The sequence below is a fragment of the Oryctolagus cuniculus genome, chromosome 5 (assembly GCF_964237555.1).
Source record: "Oryctolagus cuniculus chromosome 5, mOryCun1.1, whole genome shotgun sequence".
NCBI classification, from domain to species: Eukaryota; Metazoa; Chordata; class Mammalia; order Lagomorpha; family Leporidae; genus Oryctolagus; species Oryctolagus cuniculus.
Genome location: NC_091436.1, coordinates 1,040,372 through 1,048,084, shown reverse-complemented (window position 1 = coordinate 1,048,084; position 7,713 = coordinate 1,040,372). Strand labels below are relative to the sequence as shown.

Here is a 7,713-nt window from a genome sequence, read left to right as displayed (position 1 = left end):
GGGAGCCGGCACGACAGCGCCTCCCACCCTTGCACCCTCACCCTCTGCCTTAGCCCTGCTCACGAGGGCCAGAGCAGGGTCTAGGCGCTCCCCAGGGGCACGCCCACCGGCCTGCTCGCCCGGGGCTCACTCCACTGTCCGTGTGGGTGTCAGGAAACCAGCGGCAGATTCTCACGCCACACACCTTGAACACAAGCAACAAGGGGAGGCAAAACCTTCGATCCACAGCAAACGTCAGAGCCGCAGGGCGGCCCCCAGGGAGAGGGTGGCTGGAGGATTTCGGTTGTTTTCTGAAAGATGCTTTGGGAGCCAGCATGCGCCAAACTGGAGTCCTTTAAAAGGACCAAATCCCGGATATTTCACTCTGTTCTCACCAGGGACTCTGTGCGAGCAATTATGAAGGAACTCAGTAATTAGCTACACAGCGGACCAAACGCAGCTGGGGAGGAATCTGGAAAGCCTGAGTCATGCTGAGGTCACCGTGCACGGCCTGAGACACGGGTGGGCGTCGCCTCCCCGGCCAGGAGACCAGCCCAGGACTGCTGCAGCCGTGGCTCTGCCTGTGGCGGGAGCTGGGGCTGGGGGTCAGCCCGGAGCAGGGCGCGGGTTCCCCGCAGGAGCCGGGACTTTGGAGCTGACCGTGTGTGAGCCCCGGGCAGCCACCCAGTTCACCCAAGGAGCGTTTTCTGCGGACGTGGCACACATCTTGGAGAAACAGAGAACCCTGGGTGGCATCGCTTGTGAAAAGGGACAGGAGTTGGACAGCCCAGGGAGCTAGTTTTAGTCATTTTCATCACTACTCTGCTATTTCAACATCAGTTTCCATCGTTCTCCAAAATATTGCTTTGAACCAATGTCAAAATAAACAAGTCCAGCAGCGTCCACGCCGTGGGACCCCAGGATGCCTGCGTGGGCTCGGTGAGTGCTGCCTCGTGCTCGCCCCTTGCTCTCGGAACCAGTGTGTGAGACGGTAGGCACCACAGTACGGGTGCCCCCGGGCACGGGACAGAAATCATGTTGACACACAGAAGCTGGGCGCCTTATTCAGTCTTTGTTTCATTAACTTAAAACAACATGTATTTATTTATTTGAGACAGAGGGAGCTCCCAGCTGATGGTTTATTCTGCACATGTCCACGTTAGCACCAGGTGAGCCCGAGAGAAGCTGGTAGCTGGGAACCCGATTCAGGCCCCCGCAGGAGTGGCCGGGACCTAAGAAGCCTGCGCCAGCAGGAAGCCGGCACTGGGAGAGGGGCTGGCGCTGGAGCCCAGGCAAGCTGACATGGGGTGCGGGCATCTCACCATTGGGCCCAATGCCCGCCCCACACTGGGCTTCGGTCCTGCGTTAGGCAACGTTGATATCAAACGCCGTATAACCAAGGAGCTGGGCTTATGTTTAATAGCCACACGTGCGCAGACGAAGGCAGCTCAGCACTTCAGTTGTTCACAAGTTGGAAATCCTTCAGCGAAAGCCTGCTAACCCCAATCCCCTCTCCTCACAGCTCATGAGGCCCTAGTCTGCCAGCTAAGGCCACCGCTCGTTCTGTCCTGACACTGTCCGCGCTTGGTGTCAAGCGACGAGGCGAGGGCTGTGCCGACCCCTGCCACTCAGCGCTGCGTTTGGGACTTTTGTCCATGCCTATAGGGTGGAGCTCTCCCCTGGAAAGCAGCTCAGGCGAAAGGTGCTGGAACTCATGGACCTGCTCCTGCTGCTGTGCCCGGCCTGTGTCTCCGTCTCCGCCGGGGCTGCAGCAGGTGTGGGCGCAGGCGTGTGTGTCTCCTGCCGTGGCCTGGATGGGGCTGTGCGGTCTGAGGCAGCAGGTGGTGAGGGGCCTCCGACCGCAGCAGCACAGCGGACCAGGAGCTCAGCCGCTGCCACCTGAAGCCCACTGCCCTGTGTGTCCCAGGCCGCTCCTGCGGGAAGCCTGGGTGCACGGGAAGACTGACGCAGAGCCAAGCCCCCGGGATCCTCTTCCAAACACTCTGCATGAGTGACTTGAGGCCGAATCCATGGCTGAGCAGCCTCAGTGCGAGCCTATCCCAGACAGGTGCTCATGTGAGTATGGACTTACTTTGTCTGAGGCTGTGGGCACATTCAGCTTTAAAACCTGACACCAGTTTTCTAGAATAAGGCCCGAAGTCACGTCAAGGAGCCGACGAGCATTTCTGGCCCACCACACCTGTGCAGTGACTGGACGTTGCCATCATGTGAATTGTAGCTTTCCAGGCGACGTGCGATCGCAGCATGTGATTACAGAACACCATGCTGTTACAACTGTTACAACTGCAGACCTTTTGCAAAGGTAGGTATTTATATTATATACAAATAATACAACAATGATACAATTTTAGATAATCACAGTCCTCACTTTTTCACACATGACAGTAATACACACGACACTAATACTCTGGCCATCTGCTTAGGGAAACTGCCAGTGGGGGTGGGGACATTTTTTCTGCCAAGGGCCACTTGGGTATTTATAGCATCACCCTTGGGCCATCCACAATTATTAGCTTAAAAATCAGCCTCCCATGGATTTATTCAATTCTGAGTCCCATCCATGGCAGGGTGAGATCAAACGATTTCACAGATCTTGTGTGGCTTGTGGACTGGACAGTCCCCGCCCTTGCAGGAGAACACAAAGATACTCTCCTCTTTTGTTCTTAACATTTTACTACTTTATTTTAAATTTTAGATATATGCTCCTCCACAAGTTATTTGGGGTAATGATTTGAAGGAGGAACCCGTTTCATATTTTTTTCTGTGAGTATCCAAATGGCCAGAGCTTTGCCTGTTCCACAAATCGGTTCTCGGATGTGCACGGGTGTGCTTCTGTGGTTTCTGTTTTTGTCGGAGCATTTGCCTTTCTTCATGCTAACACCACACCACAGTGGGGACTGCGTCTCTATAATGACTGCTGACTCCTAGCAGAGTAAGTCTTTCATCTTGTTTTGATTAAGATATTCTTGGATCTTTGAATTTTCATATATATTTTATAGTTGTCTTATCCAATTGCATAGGACAAATACTGTATGGTGTTGATCGAGATTATATAGAACCTACAGCTTAATCCATGAACATGGTATATCCTCTGTGGTTTGCCTTTGTAACGTTTTTCTTCATGTGTTTGTGCTCTGAGCACTTGTACCTTGCTCACTGGATTCTTTCCAACTGAAAATTTTGATAATACAGTAAATACCACCATTGAAATTTCGTTTTTGCTTGTTGTTGTTTGTTTCAAGTATGTAGAAATACAGTTTACCCTGTTGGGTGGGACCTTGTTGAATTTACCTAAAAACTTTGGGATTTCATCTTTACATGATTTCTGCTCTCTCTGCACACTGCTACCTCGAGGCAGCAGACATTGGACAGTAACAGAAAGCTCATACAATCCAAAAGAGACAGGCATGGGAGCATTATGTCAAGACACGTACGTGACATTTCTTTCAGTTTTACTCATAAAAGCCCCTGGCTGGAAACAATCCAAATGCTAACATTAGGAAAATGGATGCAATGAAAAAAATCACAAAGCAGGAAGAAGAATCAAGCCCTGGCAACAGCAATACCAGGGGGAAGCACACTGCCCATGCTGGTGTGTGAACACGTCGTGTATCATATCACGGCTCCAAGACATGGGTCTACCAAACGATTCCAGTTATAATAAGTACAGAGAGACAGAACTGACGGACGATGAGCACCGTGGCTGCTCTGGACGGTGAGGGAAGAATCCTGCCCGGAGCCTCCTGGGGGAGTTACGGAGTCACGGGGATGTCAGTGGACACCATGGATTCACTCACCCAGCACAGGGCGTTTATTTTTCAACAAATCCTAATTCGCGAAATGTACAAACCAAAAGCGGAATAGAGGATGAACTTCACGCCACGGTGATGGCATCCATCTGGATACTGCAGGCGTTCTTCAGAATAACACGGTTTTCTCTCGCAGACATAGCTGAAGTCACCTGTTTACAGAATAAAGACAGGAGGAGGGGCCCCAGCTTTGAGGGCTTCGGATGAGCTGACCCTGGCTTCAAGAGGTCATTTCAGCCAGGGGAGCAGAAGTGGATTCAGGGTCCACCTGGAACAATGGCTGCGTCTCTCCCGAATCAGGCCTCTCCTTCATGCTACCAAGACTGCCATCTTGGATGGCACCAAATCCGTGCTTGTCACATGGGCCTAGGATCTGTGCATGCCTCACTCCTAGGGCCACGGGAGTAGACACGAGGCGTTGACACTTGATCCCTCTGTGAAAGTGTGCGTTTGAGAATTATGATCAGACATAACCTGCAGGACAGAGCAGGGGCTGACGAAACCGAATTCTAAAATGAGCTTTGTGCATGAGCACGGGGGTCAGGGCAGCGGGCGCTGGACTTGCCACATCAGCACCGCAGCGATCCAGTGGCCTGGAGAGGGAGCCGAGAGCTGGGTCTGTGGGCCCTGTGTCCTGAGGAGGTGACCCGGCCCCGGCACCTGCAGCAGAGCCCACAAAGCCATGCGTGAGGGCTGGGTCACGAGAGTCCCCCAACCTGGGGGCACTCACCCATCACCTCGGGCCTCCGTGAGGCTGTGGCAGAGTTGTCTGGGAACCGACCAGGCTACACGGCTGCCTGCAGCGTGGCCCTGGGGAAGCTCAGAGAACTGTGCCCTGCCCCCAAGGAGCTGCTGGGGCACGGAAGGGATGGGCAGTGGCAGACTGTCAGCCCCAGGAGAAAGCCCCCTCTAAGCAGGGCCCCAGAGCTGCCAGTCTCAGCCCTGTCGCCATTCCCTCTCAGGGAAGTCCCGGAGCCTCAGTGTCCGTCCGTGCAGAGTGGGAAACGCAAGGCAGCCTCCCGGGACCTGTGTGAGCCCCAGGTACCGGCAATCACGCTGTGTGTTTTTAAGTTCGGAATCAGGGGACGTATTAACAAGCACTGGGATGATACTGACGGGTCACATAGCTCGTGGTTGAGTGCAGGGTGTTGGAGACGTGCCTTGGACTCCAGCAAATACCAGCTCCTCCACATGGGTCATTAGTGGCCACATATGTCTCCATTCAATAAACATTTAGTGCTTCCCTGCCCAGCATTTGCCCAAAGCATTTCATACGCAAAGTTAAATTCCTTCCCTAAGATGGAGACCATGGCTCCCGTCCTGCGGTCTAACCGTGACGAGCCCAGAGTGCCTGGCGCAGCGCTGCCCGCACAGGGGCACCGGCTTCTTTTCCTCTGAACCCTTCAATCCCTGGAGCTGTCAGGAATTACTCAGGCACATTCATCATTACATCGCAGGGGCGTTGGTCTTGGCAGGAGGAATAAACAAACAAAACACATTGGGCAACCTGAGCCCAAGCCAAGAGCTACCCTATGCTCCGAGTATTCGGCGATGAGTCAGGATAATTGGTTCAACCCCACTTGGATCAAAGATCGGGAGAGCAGGCAGGGGAAGCTGGACTAGGACCACTGCAGAAGGTCGAGGGGATTTGAAAACCACACGGGATCTGCTGCTCTTGGCCCCAAGCCACTCGGGAGTAATCAGTGACGTGACCACCGGAGTTCACCGTGCTCCCACCGAGAGGTTCTTGTTGGAAGAAGTTACAGTTCCATTGACAAGGAAATGTCAGCGCACAAAAGAGCGATCTGGGAACATAAGTGTAACTTCTAAGTTTAGGAACAAGCTTTGTCTACTTAGGAGACTGGGAAAAAAGGGACTCGCACTCAGGGCTGGGAGCCCTGTGACAGCGGGAGCAACCCGTGTTGTGCGCAACCATGGAAACACATCCCGGGCCGTGTTCTTAGCATGCGGCCAACGTCCCAGATGAGGGGAAGACAAGACGCAGGCTGGGTTTCCCACGCTGGCGTGCGGAAGCAGGTGGCCGACACATGTCCTGCTTCTCTGTGAGAGCAGGCGGGGCTGGCTCACGTGGAAGGCGCGACTCGCACAGCCGCCGGTGACACGTTAGAGCCACAGTGGTCTCTGCTGCTCAAGCAGAAAGGAAACACCTGCCAGCTCACCAAGTGGCCCTGGGGCAGCAGGATAGGCGAGGGCCAGGGGCTGGGGGCTGCGCGGCCTCTGCTCCCTGTGCTTGGCCGTGGACCCAGAGCCAGTCTCCTGGAGAAGCAGGTGTGCTGCTGGCGTGGGCAGCTTGGTTCTCGGTTCAGCTGGTGCGTTGGATAGAAGTGAAGCCAACGTCAAGGGAGCAGTGGACACGTGGTCTGGACTGAGCAGAGTCCGGGGATGGAGACTCAGGTGGGAACCGCCTGTCAGCCGTGGCCACCCCAGCCCCGTGCAGGAGAGCTGGGCTGGGGAGAAGCTGGCTGAGGCCGGAGCCCCGAGGAGCCCCGAGGAGCCTTCCGGTTGGGAAGATGCCGCCGAGCTGCCGAGCAGAGGAGGCTTTGGCAGGGCCCCCGCGGCCGTCCCAGACGCCGCTCGGGAGGCAGGCAGGGAGACCCAGCGTCCCTGGGGTTGCAGACGGGGATGAGCTGCAGGGCCCAGCAAAACTGGGGCCGGCAAGCAGGAGCAGCCAGGAGACGGCGCAGGGCGTGTGAGAGAGGGTGGCCGGGAGAACGGCCGGTGCCCAGTGCTGAGCCATTCCCGGTCTTCACCGCCAAACCCTGCGGCCACCAGGCGCGGCAATGCTCCCCAAGGAGGCCGCGGAAGGCATCTGCCCTGTGCAGGCCCCACAGAGGACATGACCTTCAGACTCTGTTAAAGACATCATCCCAGATAGGAACTAAGAGGCAGGTGCGTTCAAACACAGCAGAGGGTCAGCGGTGGGCTGGCCATGTACCCAGGCACTGGCAAGAGCAGAGAGAATGGTGACCTCCGCACCTGGCCAGCGGGCGGCCACCAGCCCTGACACAGCTGGCAGCCGGGCGAGGCACTGTGCACTCAGGGTGCGTCCCCACAACCCGCCCAGGAGGACAGAGCACCGTGCTCCGCTCCTGTGTTTCACACAGGCGGGGAAGGGAGACACAGAACTCTGATCTGACGCCTGCACATGCTGTGAGATGCTGGGATCCAGGGAGGCCCGCCTGCTCCTCCAGCAGCGGTCACTCGGGGTGGAGCCGTGCACGCTCCTTGCCTGCAGCCTGCAGTGCTGCCCGGCTCAGTGCACCACCCACAGGGACCCCTGTGTGGGGTCCGCTTATCCTAACATTTCAGCGTGAGCCTGGACACATGGCCTCAGCTGTATTTTCTTCTGACTTAAAAAATAAACGCGCTAGAGTTGTTTTAGAGGTCATTCTCTGGTTGACAGCTAAACGTATACCCAGTAAGAAGAAACTCCTGTATGAACACAAAGATGCTTACTTCCTCTCTCCACCTTCCTACTCCCCCACGAAATCGACGGGGAAACCTGAACGTCCGGAAGAACGAAAAGCTGCATTCGCCACGGGCTCCGCGGAAGCAGGCTCGGGGGATCCGATTCTGCCGGAGTTGCTCAGTCTCATAACAGCAGACAGCTTGCTAGCACGTGGAGATCCTGCTTTGTTAGAAATGTGTTACATTGAAAATAAACAAAAGCCTTGGGAAACTATGTCTCTCTTACACTCTTGTAATGGTTTTCCATGAGTACCCATCTTAAGATATATTAAAAATTCTTTTCCTATTGTTTAAACCTAAAAGTATGTCTAACTCCATTTCTTTAACAGATAAAAACCCATTAAGAAGTGGGTTTGTTTGGAATTCATAGGATATGATGTAAGGTTTATCACTTTTATTGGTTTCTAAAGACTTA

The 7,713-nt window shown here is 54.8% G+C and overlaps 1 long non-coding RNA gene across 1 annotated transcript; it reads left to right on the top strand.

Moving 5' to 3' along the window:
• Positions 1–291: 291 nt before the first annotated feature.
• LOC127488790 (uncharacterized) lies at positions 292–7,509 on the top strand. Its single transcript, XR_007916664.2, has 2 exons — positions 292–2,302; positions 2,696–7,509. It is a non-coding gene; the product is annotated as an uncharacterized lncRNA (long non-coding RNA).
• Positions 7,510–7,713: the final 204 nt, after the last annotated feature.